Raw genomic sequence first — 20,048 nt, 5'->3', positions numbered from 1 at the left:
CTAATTTCTTCATGTGTTAGAGCATCAGACATTTTTCAAAGAGAAGGTTTGATGATTCAGTTTTCTGCACAAGTCTCATGCCTCCTGTGTTATCTGGTTTGAAAAGGCTTGGCTCTGTATCATGGAAATCTCTAGTACAAGCCATTTCATGTTATTTATGTTTGATCATATGACCAATCTCTGTTTGATATGCAACATGTATTCACACTTACTAAGCTCTATTACAACTCTGCTAACAACACCCAAAGCAGGCAGAAGCCCAAGCATTATTCACTCTGCGAGATAAATTCTATTCTGTGTATTCAAACTGAAATAAAGAGGAAAGTTAGGAAATTTGAAGCTATAGTGTACCCTCTTACCTTTTAACCATAGAGCTGCAACAGTATGCTTTCGTGAGAGCAAAAAGCAGCCTCCTATTCAATACTTTGGGTGGGCATATGTGGTCTGTCCTCAAGATCCTAATAAGGCCTACATCTTGCTAATACATAATAGTAGCTCAGATTCCTAAATTCAAAGGAGAATTTTTACTATTCCACACCAAAGTGAGAAATTTAACATTTTACATGTAATGAGGGGATTAGACATCCAGGTTTGCCTGGATATTTTTGATATATGCCTATTACTCTGATGTAATTATTCAGGTATCCTTTTTACACTTAAATGTCATCACTCAAGTGAAGACAAATTATATGACCATGTTAATTTAACAGATAGACTGAATATTAAAAAAGCACCGTGGCTCAAAATGTTTCTTGGGTCCCTTGGATGTCCTTTGAAGTAGAAACTAGGTACAAAGTGTTGAGTAGATCATGGACGTGGCCTAGAGGGACACTGTACTCCCCTTTCTCAGACCCGTGACATCATTAAACTGCTGAGGAAGAATAACATGAAAATTCAAAACTCAGGCCATTCTCATCACCAGAATTTAAAAAGAAAAACGATCTCAGAGGTCATCTGACCCAATAACTTTACTTTTTCTGGCTGAAGAAATAATCATAACACTCTTGGAAATGTGTATGTTATTTTACAGCTTTCTAAGTTGCTTCATGAGCATGATATTCAATAATTTCACTGGATCACAACCATAAAGAGAAATTTGCACTACTAAACTTAGAATCAAGTAACAAAAGATCAACTTTCTGAAGTTTGTGGAGAAGAAAAATGGCACAAATAAATCAAAAGGGCAGATTAACATTCTTTTTATGTTTTAGAGTATATTTTTAATATTAGTTTTTGTGTCACCCATTAAGCTTCCTAATTATGTTTTATTTAGAACATTAATTATATTAAGTCAGTATTGAGGTGCATGTGTTTGTTGCATAGAAAAGGAAGGATGCTCAAAAACTTAAAAGTGGGGACTTCCCCACTTCCAGTGGTTAAGACTCTGCCCTCCCAATGCAAGGGGTCTGGGTTCCATCCCTGGTCACAGAACTAGATTCCCCATGCTGTAACTATGATCCCTCACAAGACCTAGCACAGCCAACTAAAAAATAAACATAAACTTTAAATGCTGATGATGGAAATCAGTCTGGTATTTTAAAAATTTGGTCCCTCTAAACCATGCATAGATAATTGAGAATAAAGTAGAATTGTCATATTTCTCTGTGGCCATTCTGTCACTTTAGAATGTTAAAAAATTAGTTTCCTTCTGAAAATAATCTCGCTCCTGTGCCTGACTCTGAAGAGGACTGTTCATTTGTAATTCTGGTGACATGTCATCATGATTTATTGTTTTTCAAAATGTATTCTGGGTTATATAGTATTTTTGCCTGAGTCCTAATTACCTAGTAAGGAACAGTAGTTGGGCATCTTCATGGGACTACACACGCATGATCAGTAGATGTTCTGGCTGCTGGCTCATAGGCTGTTGAAACCTGCCCAGGGCAAGCAGGCGTAACTTCCTCAGGTTGTTTGTGCATTTGCTGGAAAGGTTCTTTGATAGAATGGAATTATCTCTTTGCACAAATACACTTGAATCAATTATTATTTTTTATGGTCCAACTACCATTCTTATTTTATGACTGTACTTTAAGTAATGGATAAAATGACACGCACCTGGTTTCTTTGTAGAGCTCCAAATTATGCCAAAGTCCAACCATGCATGCTGCTTGTTGCCATGATACTTAGTTATATGGGCCTTATTTTTTCCCCCCATTGAGTGGTTTTTATGAACAGGTGTTCAGCTAATGGGACAAACAGAGGGCGTGCAGCTCTAGCCTAACCATTAACATCACAATTAACATCACAATTCCAAAATAATTGGAAAGGACAGATACACCAGAAAGCTAGCTCTGAACCTGCAGTAGATCTTTTCTCTGAGCATCAGATATAATTTTGCAGAAAGAGCCTGGATGGAGCATCAGAAGACCTGCATGCTCCTTCCAACAGTAGCACTTAAGTCTCCAAGTGACTTTGGACAACTCACTTAATTGTTTTGAACCTCCATTTCTTCATCTATAATTGAAGCTATAATCCTACTCCACCTGTCTTACAGGGTTGTTGTAGGATTCAGTGAGACAGATTAAGTTTATGAATATCACTATAAATTATAAACATGGTATAGATATAAGATACCATTGTTAAGGTTCTAATCCAGCTTTCAGTGGTTCAGGATACAATGTTGGGCAACTGATAACATCAGGTTTTGCGATCATTAATGTAGCAAAACACCATAGAAACTTCACTCTGATTTATTCCTAATAAGATTTCTTAAAATATTTCATTTGGTTTGTCCAGTAATCAGTCAGCAATACAAAGAAATGAAATGCTTCTAAAACTGCCAACTCAGGTTTAAGAAAATAACATTGAGAAGGAGTGATTGCTGAAGATCATGCTCTTTAAATTCTAGAAAATTATTTCAATCAGTTTTTAAAGTCTTGTAAAAGAAACTTAGGGAAACTTCTAAATGTTTGAAATACTAGAGTGCTGCTGCTGCTAAGTCGCTTCAGTTGTGTCCAACTCTGTGCGACCCCATAGATGGCAGCCCACCAGGCTCCTCCATCCCTGGGATTCCCCAGGCAAGAACACTGGAGTGGGTTGCCATTTCCTTCTCCAATTCATGCATGCATGCCAAGTCACTTCAGTCGAGTCCGACTCTGTGCGACCCCATGGACAGCAGCCCACCAGGCTCCTCCATCCACAGGAGTCTCCAGGCAAGAGTACTGGAGTGGGTTGCCATTTCCTTCTCCGTGAAATACTAGACTAGAACTTACAATATCAGGCATCTCCATTTCGTATGGGCGATTCAATATTCCATATTGCTTAGAGAAAACACAGGCCATCTAGCCCACTCCACTCCATTCCCCTGTCTTCCACCAACCAGATCTAAACAGTGGTTGAATATACCTGTGAGGGTATTCATTATAGCAACATTTGTGAGAACTGTAGGCAGAAGAAATGTCTAAAACTAGAGGATTAGATAAACCAATGGATTAAGTAGCAGACTATTAAAATGGAGTTAGAAATAACATATTGGAAGTATTAGAAATATAATTGGCAACATAGGTAGACCATAAAAATGTGGTGTTGAGTTAAAAGAGAGAGCAAGAAAGAGGGAAACTGGGAGAGCAAAAGAAATAGAATGAGATATAAAACCTAAGAAGAGTCTTGTATGTACTATGAATTAAGGAATATGTTAATTTGACATGAGCCTAAAGACAAAAAAAAAAGACTTCAAAGACGAAAATATTGTTGGACTGCCCCATCTTTCAGAGCTTGCCTGTATGATTCTTTCCAATGTATTTGCTGCCTAACGAGGGAATATTTCACAGCTTACCTCATACCCTTCATGCCGCAGCCCTCCTGGGCTGACTTTTCTCCCTGAAGGGTAAGGTGAGTAGCTGGCCATTGACTTCCATGTCCATGTACCTCATGCTCTTCAGTACCATCATCAAATGACCCTCTAGCCTCCTCTCACCCAGTTTAAACAGCATAGGGCCTTTTGCCACTCCTCATAGACTTATTTCTTTTGAGCTAGTTTGAAAGACTCTTTCCTTTTAAACTGTGGAATCCTGAACTGGGTACCAGGCTAATGAAGGCAGGAGAAGACCTTCCTCTTTCTTTGCACATGCTTCATAAACCTCAGTTCTAGTCAGCTCCAAAGTATGCTATTCTACTAGTCACAAAGAGTGTGAAGAACACATGATAAAGTGATAGACACTTCCAGGCATAAATTGTTGAATTAAAGATTTTTTAAAAACAGATTTCACTCCTGGACCAGTAGACTAGAAATTTGGAAAGGAGGGAGGGAATATAAGCACTAGGGGAAATCGTTTATGTAAATTTCCTCAGGGAGCAAGCACACAGGAAGGAAACAAAAGTACATCAACAAAAACTAGACTATCTAAACAGATCTGTCATGCCCTTTAAGAATTACAGGAAGCTTCCTTCATGATCCATCTAGATCTAATAGCTGGAATGACCGACATCAGTTTCCTGCCCAGTGTACATGAAGAGATTAGAAGGGATCAGTGTCTGCTTTACGTTGTATGTGACTTTGTTTTTGTTTTAACATATAAAGATAGAATAGTTCATTCATGAATGATCCGACTGGATTTTTATGTTTGAGCACTTTTTATCAAAACCACCAGAAGTAAATTACAAGAAATTATATGAGGATGGGTAAAAGTAATGTGCATGCTAAGCCTCTTCGGTTGTGTCCAACTCTTTGCAATCTTGTGGACTGTAGCCCTCCAGGCTCCTCTGTCCATGGGATTCTCCAGGCAAGAATACTGCAGTGGGTTGACTTGCCCTTCTTCAGGGGATCTTCCCAGCCCAGGGACTGAAACTAAGTCTCTTAAGTCTCCTGCATTGGCAGGAGGGTTCTTTATCACTAGTACCACCTGAGAAGCTCAACTTCTCTACTTTCAAAAGAGCTTCTATCATGTCCTAAACATGGCCATGCGCTAAGAAGAGCCTAAAGCAAATATCAGAGTAACTTGACTGTGATTTGTTGATCACAAGTTTCCTTGAACCCCTAGCATTCATTTTGAACTTCTTTTTGGTGCGCCAGTATAAATAAACCAGCTCTCTGGCCAGGCAGGACGAATACAATGCTTCCCACAGGCAACCTGAATCATTGGGGAGTGACTTGGCAGAGAGGCCAGAACGAGGAATGGGGAGGCCTGGGTTCACAGTCAGCTCAGCCTCCATCTAACCCAAGATACAGGGCAACTCACCCTACTCTCTTGTACCTTCATATACTGTAGTCACAGGTGACCAAATAGTATATTGCTCAAGGTCAGGTATTTTTGAGAATGAAAGGAGACAGTAGTAGTAATCCACTAGAACAACTGATGTTTCAGGCTTTTCCCTCCCGCTTTAAAATTCCATGATAGCTGAAGCAGAGCTGAAAATATGACTGGTTCCTGACCACCAGACTCCTGCTCTGCTTCCCAGGCTAGGCTGTCTGCACTGCGAGGACCTGTCTACCCTGGAGATCTGTGGAGGAGTGTTCACTGTATCACCTAAAGATCAAGGCACTTGCCCAGCCATGAAAAAGGACAGCCTGATCTGCACCCGCCTGGTCAGGCACGCGTACACCCCAGACCCTGCCTGTGTTCAGAATCAACAGCACTGAAACCCTAAAGCCACATCAAGGTCCCCGGCAGGCAGGGAAGGCTATAGGAGCCGGGCCAGGAAGAGGGCAGATGCGGGCAACCCCCGCCTGGGACAGGCCCTTTCCTTCACAGCCTCCAGCCTGTTCTCCACGCCCAAGGCCGGTGGACGGGATGGGTGTGGTCCAGGGGCTGCCTTGGGATCCTCAGTTACTGGGTTTTTCTGGGGGGTGGAGGGCGCGGCACCACATGGAATGCAGGGTCTTCGTTCCTGACCAGGGATTGAACCTGTGCCCCCTGCGTGGAAGCACGGAGCCCCTCCTGAGGTGTTGGTTTTTAACAGGCAGGTTAGTACTTCATAAACCACTCCGGGCCACAGGCCAGCCCTCCAACAATTTCACCATGGCATAGCCCTGTTCACTTGGCTTTTTCAAGTTGGAGGAAGCCGTCAACAAAATCCAAAACCTGACCTGGGTGACAGATCACGACACGGCCTTAAAATATATGTGTGTATCCAAGAAAAGTAAGCCGTTCCACACTGAGAGAATTTAGAAATAAAGATCAAGGGAAAATATTCAGACATGTCATCCCAAGAAGGTAGAAATTCTGTCATTGTTTTACAACCCTATTTCATCAGTGGTGCAAACCTGTTTTGTAAAACTCTGCATGGTAAGATTAGAAGAAACATTTGGCTTCATCAGCAGCATTAAACCATGCTACCCTGGTGGCAACGGTCTAATCCTTTCCCAAGAGCTTGGGTCTGCGGTCTCCTGGTCCCCAGGGGCCCAGGACGATGCTCACCTTTCCCCTCCACGCTCACGGCTGTTCTCACCAGTCGGGACTCTGTGCCGTGTGGCTCCTATATCCGGCAGATTCTGCTTCCCCAGAGAGAGGTTCAGAACACCCCAACCACACCCCTCTTCAGAAGCTGGCCCTACCTAGTAGAGCTGCCACTTGCCAACAAGAGCGGCAGCAGCGAGCTTTCCAAATGGAAGAAAGTCTGTCAGTGACAGGAACTAAGGGGACACCTGGACCCAGGCTGCCGCACTGGGTCCCCAAGGGAGGAGGCCCCCCGTCACCAAGCCTGGGCACGTTGCTCTGCCAGGGCCAGCCTTCTGCCCTGAGAAGGAAGCAGGTAGCATTTATAGAACCCTGGGAGCAGAATTTATTGACTTCTTAATCTCTACTGTAGTGACCTGGTGGTGACTTTCCATTTCTCAGAAAGATAAATGAAAGGCAGCCGTCTCTGAGGAGGACGAATGCATTTAACAAAGAATAGACTCATTCAGAAAAAGAAATCTCTTAGGGCCCACAATATGTCAGAAGGTCCATAGGGGAAGGGACTGCAGGACTTCTATTGAAAACTCCCAATCTTGGTATAATTTCCCCCAGCAAGTTGCCTGGGATTCTGAGTAATAGGGATTATGGTGATGGTGATGGTTTAGTTGCCAAGTCGTGTCCAACTCTTTTGCGACCCCATGGACTGTAGCTCGGCAGGCTCCTCTGTCCATGGGATTTCCCAGGCAAGAATACTGGAACGGGTTGCCATTCCCTTCCCCAGGGGATCTTCCTAACCCAGGGATCAAACTCAGGTCTCCCGCATAGCACATTTTGCCTAAAACTTTGATTCTGCTGATTACTCCCAATGGTAATTATATTCAAAGAACTCCCAGATGCATTATCTTGCTGGAACCTATGTAATATGCCAGGGAGGGACATAACTCATTAAACAATCATTGTCTATTAACATTATAACTTTAATTAGTTTTCCAGAGCTGGGTAAGCAAAGCCCTAAGGGGATGAGACCCTAGAAATGATTGGACTTGGAGGAGAAATGGAAGAAACCACCCGAAACATGGCAGGTGGCCCAGGCAGAGCAGGTGAGGCTCTGTGGCCGCAAGGGCAGCCCCAGAGCTTCCCCTGCATGGACGCAGGTGCCAAGGTGAGGGCCCCTCAGGAAGAGCAGAAACCACAGACTCCTCTCCACTCATGTTTCTGCCCGAGCTGACCTGGGAATCATGATGAAAAGACCCATGGTGCCAAATAGACTCATCCCAATGCTGAGAACCCAGGCTAGCTCCTGAAAGACCGACTTGGCTGTCCCCCAGAGCAGAGCGCCTGGTGCATCCGCCCTGATTCTCTTCAATAATTATAATCCCCTGGCTTAGACTAGATATTATGTAGAAAACAAAAGGAAGCTTTAGTTTTGAAACATCCCTTCTCACACGTTAGCACAATCCTTAAATAATGCACCTTTGAGGCTCTGACTAATTCGTCCCGCCTGCCACCGGGAACATGTCTGGGTTCCAAGAATTTGTGGGAAACGCGCCGGATACCCTTCCCTGGCTCAAGTTGGAAGTGTGATGCTGAGGACCCAGAAGCAGTGTTCTGGGGATCCCTTATCCTCTTAGGTCCTATCACTGTCCTCCCTGGTCCCTGGGACACGGTGATGAGGGGCTGGGGGGCCATCCTCTGAGGTCCCACCGCTGTCCTCCCTGGTCCCTGGGACACGGTGATGAGGGGCTGGGGGGCCATCCTCTGAGGTCCCACCGCTGTCCTCCTTGGTCCCTGGGGCACGATGGTGAGGGGCTGGGGGCTGTGTGGCCGAGGGCAGGCCCTGCCCTGTCCACGCATCTCATGAGTGGTTTGGGTCTTGCTGGTTCCCATCCCCAGCTGCACAGGAGAATCACCTGCAGAGCTTTAAAAAGTAGTACTGGAACCACACATTCCTGGGTTCTGATTTAATAGGCTGGGGTGGGGCTCAATCCCAGGTACTTTTCTCCAGGTGCACAACCACTGCCTCAGATGATCTCTGGGGCCCTTCCAGTTCTGTAAACGTCCACAACCCTGATGGTTTGGGCCTTCACTTTATTTACTGAGATAATTTTTCCCCAAAATACTCGGTTTCCATTTTCATTATGTTGCATAGGCAGATTCTTAGAAATGCTTTTAGTTATCTAAAAAAAAGTGAATTGTTAAATTTTTGCTTGTTGAATATAACTGGCTTCTAACACTGCACGTTTAAAGTGTGCGACCTGATCAGTTTTCACAAGTGAGAAATGGTTGCCTAATCACGACAGTGAAACCCATCATCCCCAAACCCTCCTAATCTGCGTAACTGTCTGAGGTAACCACTCAGGTAACCACTGAGCTGCTTGCTGTTACTATAGAATAGCTTGCATATTTTGTCATTTTGTGCCATGCAGTATGTACTATTTTTTGCTTGACTTCTTATATCCTTGTACTTGAGTCTTTATTTAGGGTCATGGACTGTTAGGGATCCAGAAAACGAGCATCCAGATGAGAGTTGCGGGCAGAGGGTAGGGGAACTACATGGAAAAAGCTCTTGGATTTCCCCAGATTTTTAAGCACCAGACTCTTGATCCAAAAGGAGGAACTATGGAATTCCAGGTTTGATCCCTGGATCGGGAAGATCCCCTGGAGAAGGGAATGGCAACCCACTGCAGTATTTGTGCCTGGAGAATTCCATGGACAGAGGAGTCTGGTGGGCTACAGTCCATAGGGTTGCACAGAGTTGCACACGACTGAGCTACTAACACACACACATGGAATTCACATCATGCTTCATTCCTTATTCTAGTCCTATGCATTTATGAATATGATGTCTAATTATAAACCCCCTACTATTGCTCCCCCTACTTTTTCCTCCCCCAATCCCCAGTACCTGTGTTTCGTTTTCTGGACTCTGGTTATACTTAACCCTACTGAACTAAACACACTCCAGGGCCCTGTTGACCGTCAGTACTACCTCATGGAAATTTTTTTGCATTTCTCGTCTAAGATCTTCTCACCTAAGCTTTGTGGTATGTTGTGCCTTTTAATTATTATTCCACTTAACAATCTGCCTAGATACCTGGTGCTCAAATATCACAAAGTTACATTTCTGCAACGCCCCAGAGCATATTTATTTTCATCTTAAACAAGATCAATGTTTTCACTGTTATCACTGATAAGGATTATGAGAACCAGAGATAACAACAAACAGCATTGCAGATTCTCAGCGGAGCCACCTCTAATCAACCCAGAAACACCTCCCCTTTTGGAAATTTTTACTCCTTTTGGGTCAAAAAATATTTTTAAATCATACTACTTCTGATTTTAGACTAAGATGTAGAATACAGTATGGACTTCTAAAGGATAGACATTCATATGCATTGAGCACAGTCCTTCAAGCGCTGCTTTTACTGTGTCTTTCAGAGATAGGAGAGAAAAACAAAAACATCTCACCTGCTAGCCAAAAGGTCATCACAGACTCCCCCCAGCTCCAAATCCCCCTCCACCCCCAGGCTGGGTTGCAAACGTCTGATGCCTCACACCCCTCAGCGTTCTCTGGCTCCCTGTTTGGGGCCGGCTCTTTAATTCTCCCTTTTGCCTCTGCCTTTTCCCTTCAGATTAGCAAACACAGTCACGAAAGCATTTCAGTCCAGTCTCTACACAAGTTCATTCCTCTGCCCGAAAGGCAAACCTCTGAAAGTTACTTACGTGGAAGCAGCAAAAGCAAGCCCTGGATTTGGATGCTGAGTTAGCTGATGCCAGCCTGCTTAAATAGCCGGGTTGGCTGACGCAGGCTATGGATAGCACGTTTATTTACGCCTGTGAGTGCACGCTCAAGCAGGGACCTGAAAAACCTGCAGCGTGGGCAGGAGGAGGACAGCCGAGAGTTCCGTCTCTCCTGGTTATTCAGGTTTGGTATTCAGGCGGTGACTTCTGAGAGTCTCATGGAACTGCCTTCTTATCCCTGATCTCTTTCTTGGCAAAGGAGAACTCTTCACCAAGATCGGATGAGAGAGGTGCTGCTGAGAGAAAAAGGAAGAAATGCAGGACCCTGGACCCTTGGCCTGAGCTCCTTATTTTGAATGGACTTCCAGTTAAATGTTGCCTCGTTTCAAAGCTCGGTGAGGTTGATTTTGCAGCTCCGTGGACTGGATGACAAACTAAAGGCCTGGGCAACAGCCCAATCAATGAAAAGTTTTTTTGTTTTTTTTTTCCTTCAGGCACAGAACGTACAAATAACAGTTATAAGGGAGGATCAGGCTAGGATGATACAATGTGAGGTCCCCTTTGAAAGAGATTTTAATTTCTTTCCCTCTGCATCTAGACTGTCCTCCCAGTTGTCCCTCCTCTCCCTTTGTTAATGAAATTCCTAGCTGAGAGTTGCAGGATTCCCCATGAGAGCTCAAATAAATAACCAGTGTGTGAGCAAGGCTGTGGGAAGATGCACTCTCAGGGCGCATGTTCTGTGGTTTGTGTGGCCATCAGGGTGAGGGTATGTGTGTGGGTGTGGGGACCCAGGTAGTCAGTGTTTATCTGGATTTTACAGCTAGATACAGGAGTTAATAGTCAACTGCATGACACTAAACACATTAAGTGGGTTTGATTTTAAGAGGATGAAGGAAGGGAGACAGGGTTTGGTGAGATCATTTATGAGAGTATCTGTGTATATTTGCTGGTATGTAGCCCATACTGGTAAGTACCATCCAGATAAACACAACCTATATTTTTCACTTCACTGGAGAAAGAAAAGGCCCACTTGATTCTCCTGGGAACAGCAGCTGTAGGTGAAAGAAGAGCAGCAATCATTCAGAATATTTCTTTCTCTCTCCGAAAAGGGGGTTAATGGTCATAAAACATGTGTGGGAGAAAAGCGGAGACAGGGAGCCTAGCCTACCCCATCCCTGGTTACCAGAGGAATTCTTTTGTTTCTCCTAATTCATTGCCTAACTTCTGACTGTTCTGTGGCCAAATCTGGATTCTCGCCTCCCAGGTTTCTTGAATACAGGGTCTATGTCTTGTTCATCTTTTGACACCCACAGTGCCTGGCCCAAATTCTTGTGACAGTAAAGGTGATCATCATCATCATCTAGAATCTAGAGAAACTGACTATGTGCCAGCATCTGGGCAAAATGGTTTACAGAGAGTTTGCTTGCTTATTTAATCCTCACAATTCTATGAGTTAGGTTTTTTAATATCATCATTTCACAGATGAGGGAACTGACACTCAGAAAAAATTAAATGACTTTCCCAAGGTCACAGCAAGTGGTAGAGGTAGAATTTGAATCCCTACCTCTGGTTCCAGCGTCTGGGTTGATACTCAGGATTGATTTGAAGCAATATTTTGAAAGTTGCCTAAGAATGTTTTCACCTATTCTCATTTGTTTACTTGTTTATCATGGGTCTCCCAGAATGTGATTTCCTTGACCTTAATGACCTTGCCTACTCTTCCAGTCCTGTAACCCCAGCACCCAGCACAGTGTACGGCACAAAGCAGGCGCTTGCTCAATAAATATGCGCTGCTTGTTCAGTTTCTAAATTCCTCTGAAGGCTGTGCATCCCAGGAGACAGAGAGTCTGACATCAGCAGAGTCTTCTCTTGCTCCAGACACATTTCTTTCGCTCTTGTATAATGCATTGGTTTCAAGCTGTTTCTCTTTATCCAGTGTATCATGGAGATGAAACTGAAATTGGCTGAAGCCATAGAGCAGTTTTACATCAGTTAAGAACTCTGCAGGCATGAGGTTTCAGTTTGTCCAGTGGTGCAATGAGGTCCTTAAGACCCAGACTTTTTCTATTCTTCATTCTGTAGCCTTCAAGTGGCAGTGTTACCACCCCTCATGGTGGCAAGGTTGCTGCAATAGTTTGGTATATTTCATCCTTAGATGAAGCTGAAGCTTTAGGACTTTAGCCACCTGATGTGAAGAGCTGACTCACTGAAAAAGACCCAAATGCTGGGAAAGACTGATGGCAGGAGGATAAGGGGGCAACAGAGGATGAGCTGGTTGGATGGTATCACTGACTCAATGGACATGAGTTTGAGCAAACTCTGGAAGACGGTGAAGGACAGGGAAGCCTGGCGTGCTGCGATCCGACATGACTTAGCGACTAAACAACAACAAGACAGGTAGGAGGTGATGTGGGCTTTCTCCTTAGTATCTCTCTTTGTCAGAGAGGAAGATCTATCCAGAAACCATCAGCAGATTTCCAGTTATGTCTCCTTGCCGAGAAGTGGATCAAATGAACACCACATTGGCTAAATCCATTATCTGCAGAGAGGAAATGAATCACACTGATCAAAGTTTATCTCATGAGCCCAGAGGAAAGGTTCCATATTCCTCAGACAAGTTTCCCTGTTATCTAAACAAAATCAGGGTTCAGTGAACAGAGAGGTAGTAGAGAAGGGCTACCAACAGTTCTGTCAATCTAAGCAGTCCTTTGAAGTATGATAACTTCAACGGCTTTAGTGCTTAGGCACCATCCAGGCCTCAAAAATTGGGTTTTCAATTTGTGTGGGTGTGTGTTAAGTGGGGCCTTCCCAGGTGGTGCTAGTGGTAAAGAACCCGCCTGCCAATGAGGAGACATAAGAGATGCAAGTTCAGTCCCTGGGTCGGAAAGATCCCCTGGAGGACAGCATGGCAACCCACTCCAGTATTCTTGCCTGGAGAATCCCCACGGACAGAGGAGCCTGTGGGGCTACAGTCCATAGGGTCACAAAGAGTTAGACAGAACTGAAGCAGCTTAGCATGCATGTACGCACCTGTTTTAAATGAGAAAATCTTGCTTTGGCTCTCAGCAGAATCAAAATGATTTCATCAACCCACAATTAAGGTAAGTAGCTGACCATAGTGGTTTTTTTCTATAGATTTAGATCTTACGTCTTTATATGACCACTGATTTTCTGCATGTCCAAGGAATAGCATACAATCTATTAGCCTCTCATCTTCTCCTATGTCAAATGGGGTTGATGAAGCTGTTGACTTCTTAGAAACATCAAGTTCAATAATGCAACTAATTATAAAAAGGATTGCAAAACAAGGTATGGGGGGATTAAGGCTCAGTTTCCTGCTCCTCCTCTTGTCTATTATATTTTTTATATTTTGGTGAACAACATAATCCCACATGTTTGCATCTGCCTCTGCCTGAGAGCTGCAGCTATTGCCTGGGATGTGTGAATTAGAAATATATGGTTGATACAGTAATTCTCACATGGTTTTTTTTTTCTCCTGGTGGTTAACAGACTTCAAATTAACACCTGCAGATGGGTAATTACTTTCCCTTGCTTTGCTGTTCTAGACCTCTTCCCTGTGGTGAGCTTTGGGAATTCTCTGTTGTCAACATCAAGAGAATTAGGCTGGCTTCTCAGCCTTGGCGCCATCTTTTGAGAAACAGCAGAGCGAAGTGGAGGAAAGAAGTGAAAGTGTGGGCTAAAGCGCAAAAGAAGAAAGATGAGGCAGAGGTCCAAGTAAACTCGTACATCGTGGAAGCCACCAAAGCGGAAACAAGAGAAGCCAGAGGCCAGGGACGCTGGTACAAATTGTTGAATTGCCTACTATCTAGAACTTGTCTCAGTGGATCTGGAACATCTATGGCCATTCTGATCCCCTCGACCACCTTTGGGACACTCACCTTGTTCACATCAAAGCCGTCTCTTTTGGTCCTTTGCCCTGGACCTGTGATACCCTGGGCTGGTTCTCTTCCCAGTTGTGGCTGAATGTAACGTGTTCAATAAATCATCTCTTTTGCTGTCTTAGCAGAAGAAAAAAGAGAGAGAGAATTAGGATAAAGGATGAAGTGAGCTAGATGTTACGCTCTACAAGGAAGGAACAATGTCTGGGAATTGGTTAAAAAAAAAATAAGTTTTTGCCGAGGGCCTGGAAAAATGGTGGAAAGGAAAGAGTATGGGCTTCTGAATCATACAGACTTGGATCCAAGCCCCACCTCTGCCACTTTCGATCCATGTGACCCACGGAAAGTTGTATAACTTCTCTCAGACTTAGTTTCCTCAGCTGTAAAATGGGAATAATGATGCTTATCTCACAGGTTTGCCATAAAGACCAGATATAATAGAGGTAAATTATCTTAGCATAGTGCCTAGAACATTGTATATGATCAACATTTAGTAGCTACTGCGAATACTTAAAACAGGACCCCAGATTTTCCTTAGTCTTCTTTGTGGAACCCACACATGGTGGCTATAAAGTATTTGAGCCTAAAACCCCCAAGTACTACAACAAACAAAGGTGTTTGGTAGAGTCACATAGAAGGCAGTGATATCTGAACAGCTGTTCTCTTCCGATCCAAAGCTAGACATCACTGGGTGCATCCCCTTGTGAATGGGGAGCGCATGCAACTGAGCTATACTGCAGAGAGAGGTCATTCCTTGGGAGTCAGGAAACTATCAAAAGCATTTACGAAAATTCACTGTGAAGGATACAAACCTCCCCAAGGCCAAAATCTGACTTGTACAGAAGCAGATGGGGAAGAGGGGGTAACTAGAATACAGAAGCATACTTGCTGGAAGTTCTGCCCCCAGGGTATGAACTTGTAGACAGAGAGACTGAGAATTCTCTACAGGTGATGTGGAAGTTCTGACTCCTACGTGCCCTTCCTGGTCCAGCCTGTCCAGGGTGCAGAACAGAGCAGCGTGGGAGGCAGAAAATGATCTGCCCACGACAGAGAAGCTGGGTCCAGAAGAGGGTGCCAGCTGGCCTGCGTAGGAGGGGTCTCCCTCGGCTGTTCCCATCAGTGGGTGTCACAGCTTCCCTGGTGAAGTGGGGCTGGCGGTTACAACATAGCCACACTCTGTTCGTTGTGGTTTGCTGTATACCTAGTAGTGATTAGGTCATTCTCTCGGTGAACCATAGGTATTCCATCCTCAGTGTGGAATCCATCCTCTTACCTAATCCATCTGTTGTCCCTACGGAGTTCTGAGTCAGCGGATGACTGGGGGCGAGACTGCTGCCACCTGTAAGCAGCACCCATTTACAAAGTGGCCTGGGCAAGGCTGTTCCCTCTGGTATGGCCCGTGATGCCTTTTCTTCTCATTCCATTTAGTTTCATCCAGAGTCTAATGAATGGGGAGGGCAGGGGCCTTGTTTTCCTTTGAAGTCCCATTCAGCTAATGGTCAGAGGGGGGAAGGCCCTTGGTAATGAGGAACATCACCCTGTCTGTGGAATGAGGATGGAGGGGGCATCTCTTCAGCCCAGATGCCTTGTTTCACCCCTGACTCCTTCAGCATGAGGACCTACCATCCCTGACATGAGCTGCAAGAGAAGCAGCGTGGCGACTTTCTCAGGGTGGAGCCTCACTGGAGAGGCTTCCTGGTCCATGAATAATGGGAAGATGTTGCAGGTTGGGGCCACCTCAGCCTGCTTGTAATCCCCTAGCACATGGGGTGAGGAAAGAGTCCCCACACCCACTGAAATTTCAGGGATGGGCCCTGTGCTTTTAGAAAGCAGGTGGTGGGGAGGGGAGTAAAGAAAAGCAAAACCCTTAAGTAAAAACTTGCTTGACCGGGTGTCCAACCCAGGCACAGTCCACGTTCCTGACCGCTGCGTGGGATGATCTTTACAGCCACTTCTTTTTTAAAAAATAAATACGTCTATTTATTTATTGATGGTTGCGCTGGGTCTTGGTTGCTGCCGGGGCTTTTCACGAGTTGCGGTGAGCCCGTGAGCCACAGCTACTGAGCTGATGGGCAGCAACTACTGAAGACCACGCGCCCCAGAGCCTGCAGTCTCCTAACAGCGACTTGCAGAGCCCCAAGAAAGAGAGGAAGAGCGGCCCCTCCTCCTCCCCGATGGCCCCCCAGCTCTGAGCTCCGTCTATTTAAGACGCTTGACTTCCGTGAATGATTTGAGTTGGGAACAGAGAGGAAGAAGAAAGGAGGACAGAGCTAACAAAAATATGATGTTTGAAGACAAAACAGAAGAGAGAGATCTGCATGTTTTATATAGTGGAGGAAAAAGGGTTGAAAATAATAATTCAGGCTAAAATTGTGGGTCAGCAGAAGGGAGGGGAGAGTTTTGACCAGAAGCTACAGATCTTCCTCCTCCTGCCTCCTCCTCTCCACCCCAGAGGCGCCCGTGGACGCCCGGGCTGGCCGCGTTGCCAGCGCTCAGCTCCTCCCCCGCCTCAGCCCTGCGTGAGCAGGGAGTCCAACTAGGTGATCTCTTCCAGGCCCTTTCTATTTTAATCTTCTGTCCTCCAAGGAGACAGAGTCAGGCGCAGGTGGGTGGAGAGCAGGGGCCCCCAGAAACTAGAGTGGGAGTATGGCGCCCCCACTTAGGGCTGAGAGGAGACTCAATACCCAGGCACAGTTTTACTAGTTGTTATAACATTGGAACCCGCCACTCCCTTATCATTGGTAAGTATCCACTCCCTGGTCCTCCCTCTCAGTAACCTGGGACCCCCTACCCTCCCAGGATCCAGCAATGAGGGGGTAACACCTGACACAGTGTGTGGGGGGGGGACCACCCACTCAGGACTGGGCTCCAGCGACAACACTTCCACCACGGTGTTTAGTCAATCATTGTTTAGTCTGCTGTCATCCAGGGAGACATCTTGAAAGAGAAAGCCTGGGGGTGAGGCTGGGGGGAGAAGAGAGGGAAGGGGCTATAGATCATCCCTGAAAAAAAATATGCTGTGGTCTGATTTTGTAAACTAATTCAGCTCAATCTTACTCTGTGCATTTCAGCAAAAACCTGACTCCTCCATGGCCTTCTCTGAGGTTTCTGTAATGAGGCCCTGGCTGTGCAGTGGGCAGTGATTTGAGGTCTCCTGTAAGTGTCTCATGATGTGAGGAATTGCATTTAAGTGCTGGTGCGTGCTCTTGTGTCTGGCTTTCACCTCTCTGCAGAGGGAGCTCCCGGACTCATCATCCCAGTGGTTCTGAGGAGCCTGCAACTGGGTGTCCCAAGCTGATCTCCCAAATCCGACGGCCCTGACTTTGTTCTCTGACTCAAAGGGAAATGAACTCTGCATTTTGCATGGTGTCCCATCTGTTCCAAGGTCAGAGCTCAGGCTGAGGATGATTCAGGGCTCCGGGGAAAGGCTCTAGAGACCTGGTTCAACCCTTGGGCAAACAATCTTCCTGCCTTTCCCAGCGTTGTCCTGGTTTTAGCTCTCAGCGTCCCTTGTCCCAGAAAACCCTCTAGCCCTATGCAGTCTGGTATGGTCACTTGACCCTAGTTCTTTCACGTCAGCTAAAGTGTCAGAATGTTAGTCCGCTCAGCTGTGTCTGACTCTTTGAGACCCCATGGACTCTAGCCTGCCAGGCTCCTCTGTCCACAGGAGGCAAGGATACTGGATGGGTTGCCGTTCCCTTCTTCAGGAGATCTTCCCGACCCAGGGATCGAACCTGGGTCTGCCCCATTGCATGCTGAGTCTTTACCACCTGAGCCACTAAGGAAGCTGGTAATTTAACCTCTTTGAACATTTGTTTCTCCATATGTGAAATGAGGATAATGATAACAACCTTGTATGGTATTTGAGGACTGGGGTTGATATCCACCCAAAGATTGTTCAGGAAGAAAAGAGGATTGGGTAAGAAAAACTATATCCTCTGGTCCCAGAAGGAGTGGATGTCTCATCTCCCCAGGTGTTTTTCCTTTTCCAGGTGTAGGCGTGAGGACAGCACTTGAGGATACTGGGACAGTCTGCAGAAAGTCTTGCAGGCCCTGGCTAATGTGAAAGGGCAGATTAAGGGCTCTCCCAGCTCTATGATTATCTGATTAAGTGTAAATGGCAGAAGCAGATGCCTGTTTGCAGAAGTCACTTTTAGCAGCTACCACTTGGGAGGCACAAATAAGGGATCATGAAGCCTCTTCAATTTCTTTGCTGCCCCTTAGCTATTGTCTGCAGAGTGTCTTACCTAGTAGCCATGTTCCGAATATCTCCTGGTAACTACCGTTTCAGGGCTGAAAAGGGAAAAGAAGTCAATGTTTTCAAAAGATTCCTTTGCGGCATATGCAGCACAAGGGTGGATTTCACAGGCATCTTAATCCCTGGCAGATGGCTGAGGGCTGTCTTGGAGACCAGAAGCATCAAGCAAGAACTTGGATGACAAAAGAGAGGCGGGGTGGTGGGGGTGGGGGGTGGGGATTGTGTATTCAAATGCCCTGATAGAAGAAGGCCTTAATCAAAGACGCTATTATAAAAAACAAGCCACAGGCTGATAGGGAGTATTTGGAACATGAAGGTGTCAAAGGGATGCAGGCTTTCTCTGAAAGGAAGGAAATGACTGGGGGAGATGGTCTTTCATTAATGGAGCAGAGTTCTGTCAGTGCTAAGGACAGGAAGTGGCCCTTTTTAGGAGAATCCCAAGGTCGGGGGATTATTTAAAGTATAAACATCATCACCACTCCAGCCCTCTTACCCTCACTGCAAATGAAATAAGAATCATTACAATTAGTGCTAGGGTCTAACTGAAAATAGAAGTCTTCAAAAGTTGGAAAATTCAGCATGCAAGACTCTGGCACAATGATAACTAACTAGCTTGTGTCCAAGGCAAGTGTTAGTCACTCAGTCGTGTCCAACTCTGTGACCCCATGGATGGTAGCCCGCCAGGCTCCTCTGTCCATGGGATTCTCCAGGCAGGAACACTGGAGTGGGTAGCCATTCCTTTCTCCAGGGGTCTTCCCAACCTGAGGATCAAACCCGGGTCTCCTGCACTGCAGGTGGGTTCTTTACTGTCTGAGCCACGAGGGAAGTTCAAGGCAACTGATGGAATAATTTTGCATAGTTAGGACACATTTGGGAGTAGAAAGAAAAAAGAACTCTGCAAATGAGGAATTTACTGATTTACACAAACAGGAGTATAACCAGAGGTGTCAAAGCCAGCTGACAGTACCTCCTTCACATTTCATTCTCTAACAAAGGGGCAGAATGTCAAGGAGAGCAACAGTGCTGACTTTAGGGGGTGTACAAAACTGCCCCCCAGATTTTGGGGAAATCTGAGAAGTATCTGTTTCTAGGTTATCAGATCATCTTTTCTCCTATGTGCCCTACTCTTTTCTACAGACAATTAAAATCTAGAACAATTAGTTTAAAAGTCAAGAAATTTGATTATCAGAGTAGCCTATTAAGCCATACCCATTAGCATCATGGTGCTCAAAGGACAAAGAATCTGCCTACAGTGCAGGAGACCCAGGGTTGATCCCTGGGTCAGGAAGATCCCCTGGAAAAGGAAGTGACAACCCACTCCAGTATTCTTGCATCTCCTAAAAACCTTTAAATTTTAAGGAAAGGTTTTCATTAAGGCTGTTAATGCCATTAGAATATTTTAGGATTAACTGTTTTTGTTAAAATGTAATGATCAAATGTTGTCTATGGGATTTCATTCCCTCCCAAATTTTCTATCATCCTAATACCCCTAGTTATGTAACTTCACATGGCATAGAATTTTTCACGACTTTATCCTCCTTGTAACCTGGGTTTCACATATGCAGCAACTTAATTTATTTAAGGAGGCTTAAACAATTGGATGGCATCATCAACTCGATGGACATAAGTTTGAAGAAGCACCAGGAGTTGGCGATGGGCAGGGAAGCCTGGCATGCAGCAGTCCATGGGGTCACAAAGAATCGGACATGACTGAGCAACTGAACTGACTGAAAGAATAATCTATTGACTTTGGGTATTTGATATTGGTCTCTCTCAATATTATACACACATTTTAAATTTTATTTTCTTTGTATG

The 20,048-nt window shown here is 45.1% G+C and overlaps 1 protein-coding gene across 2 annotated transcripts in view; it reads right to left on the bottom strand.

The window, feature by feature from the left end:
• Positions 1–10,215, bottom strand: part of HOPX (HOP homeobox) — a 33,069-nt gene extending 22,854 nt beyond the window's left edge. The window contains exon 1 of one of the 2 annotated variants that reach the window (XM_061145885.1): positions 10,059–10,215. The gene's annotated coding sequence lies outside the window, so the exon portion shown is untranslated. Of the gene's footprint in view, positions 1–6,356; positions 6,636–10,058 lie in introns of those variants that run through there. The other variant, XM_061145884.1, reaches the window with a different exon arrangement.
• Positions 10,216–20,048: the final 9,833 nt, after the last annotated feature.

Source organism: Dama dama, chromosome 6 (genome assembly GCF_033118175.1).
Source record: "Dama dama isolate Ldn47 chromosome 6, ASM3311817v1, whole genome shotgun sequence".
Taxonomy (NCBI): domain Eukaryota; kingdom Metazoa; phylum Chordata; class Mammalia; order Artiodactyla; family Cervidae; genus Dama; species Dama dama.
Note: the sequence above shows the minus strand (reverse complement) of the source record. Positions and strands in the feature narration are given on the sequence as shown.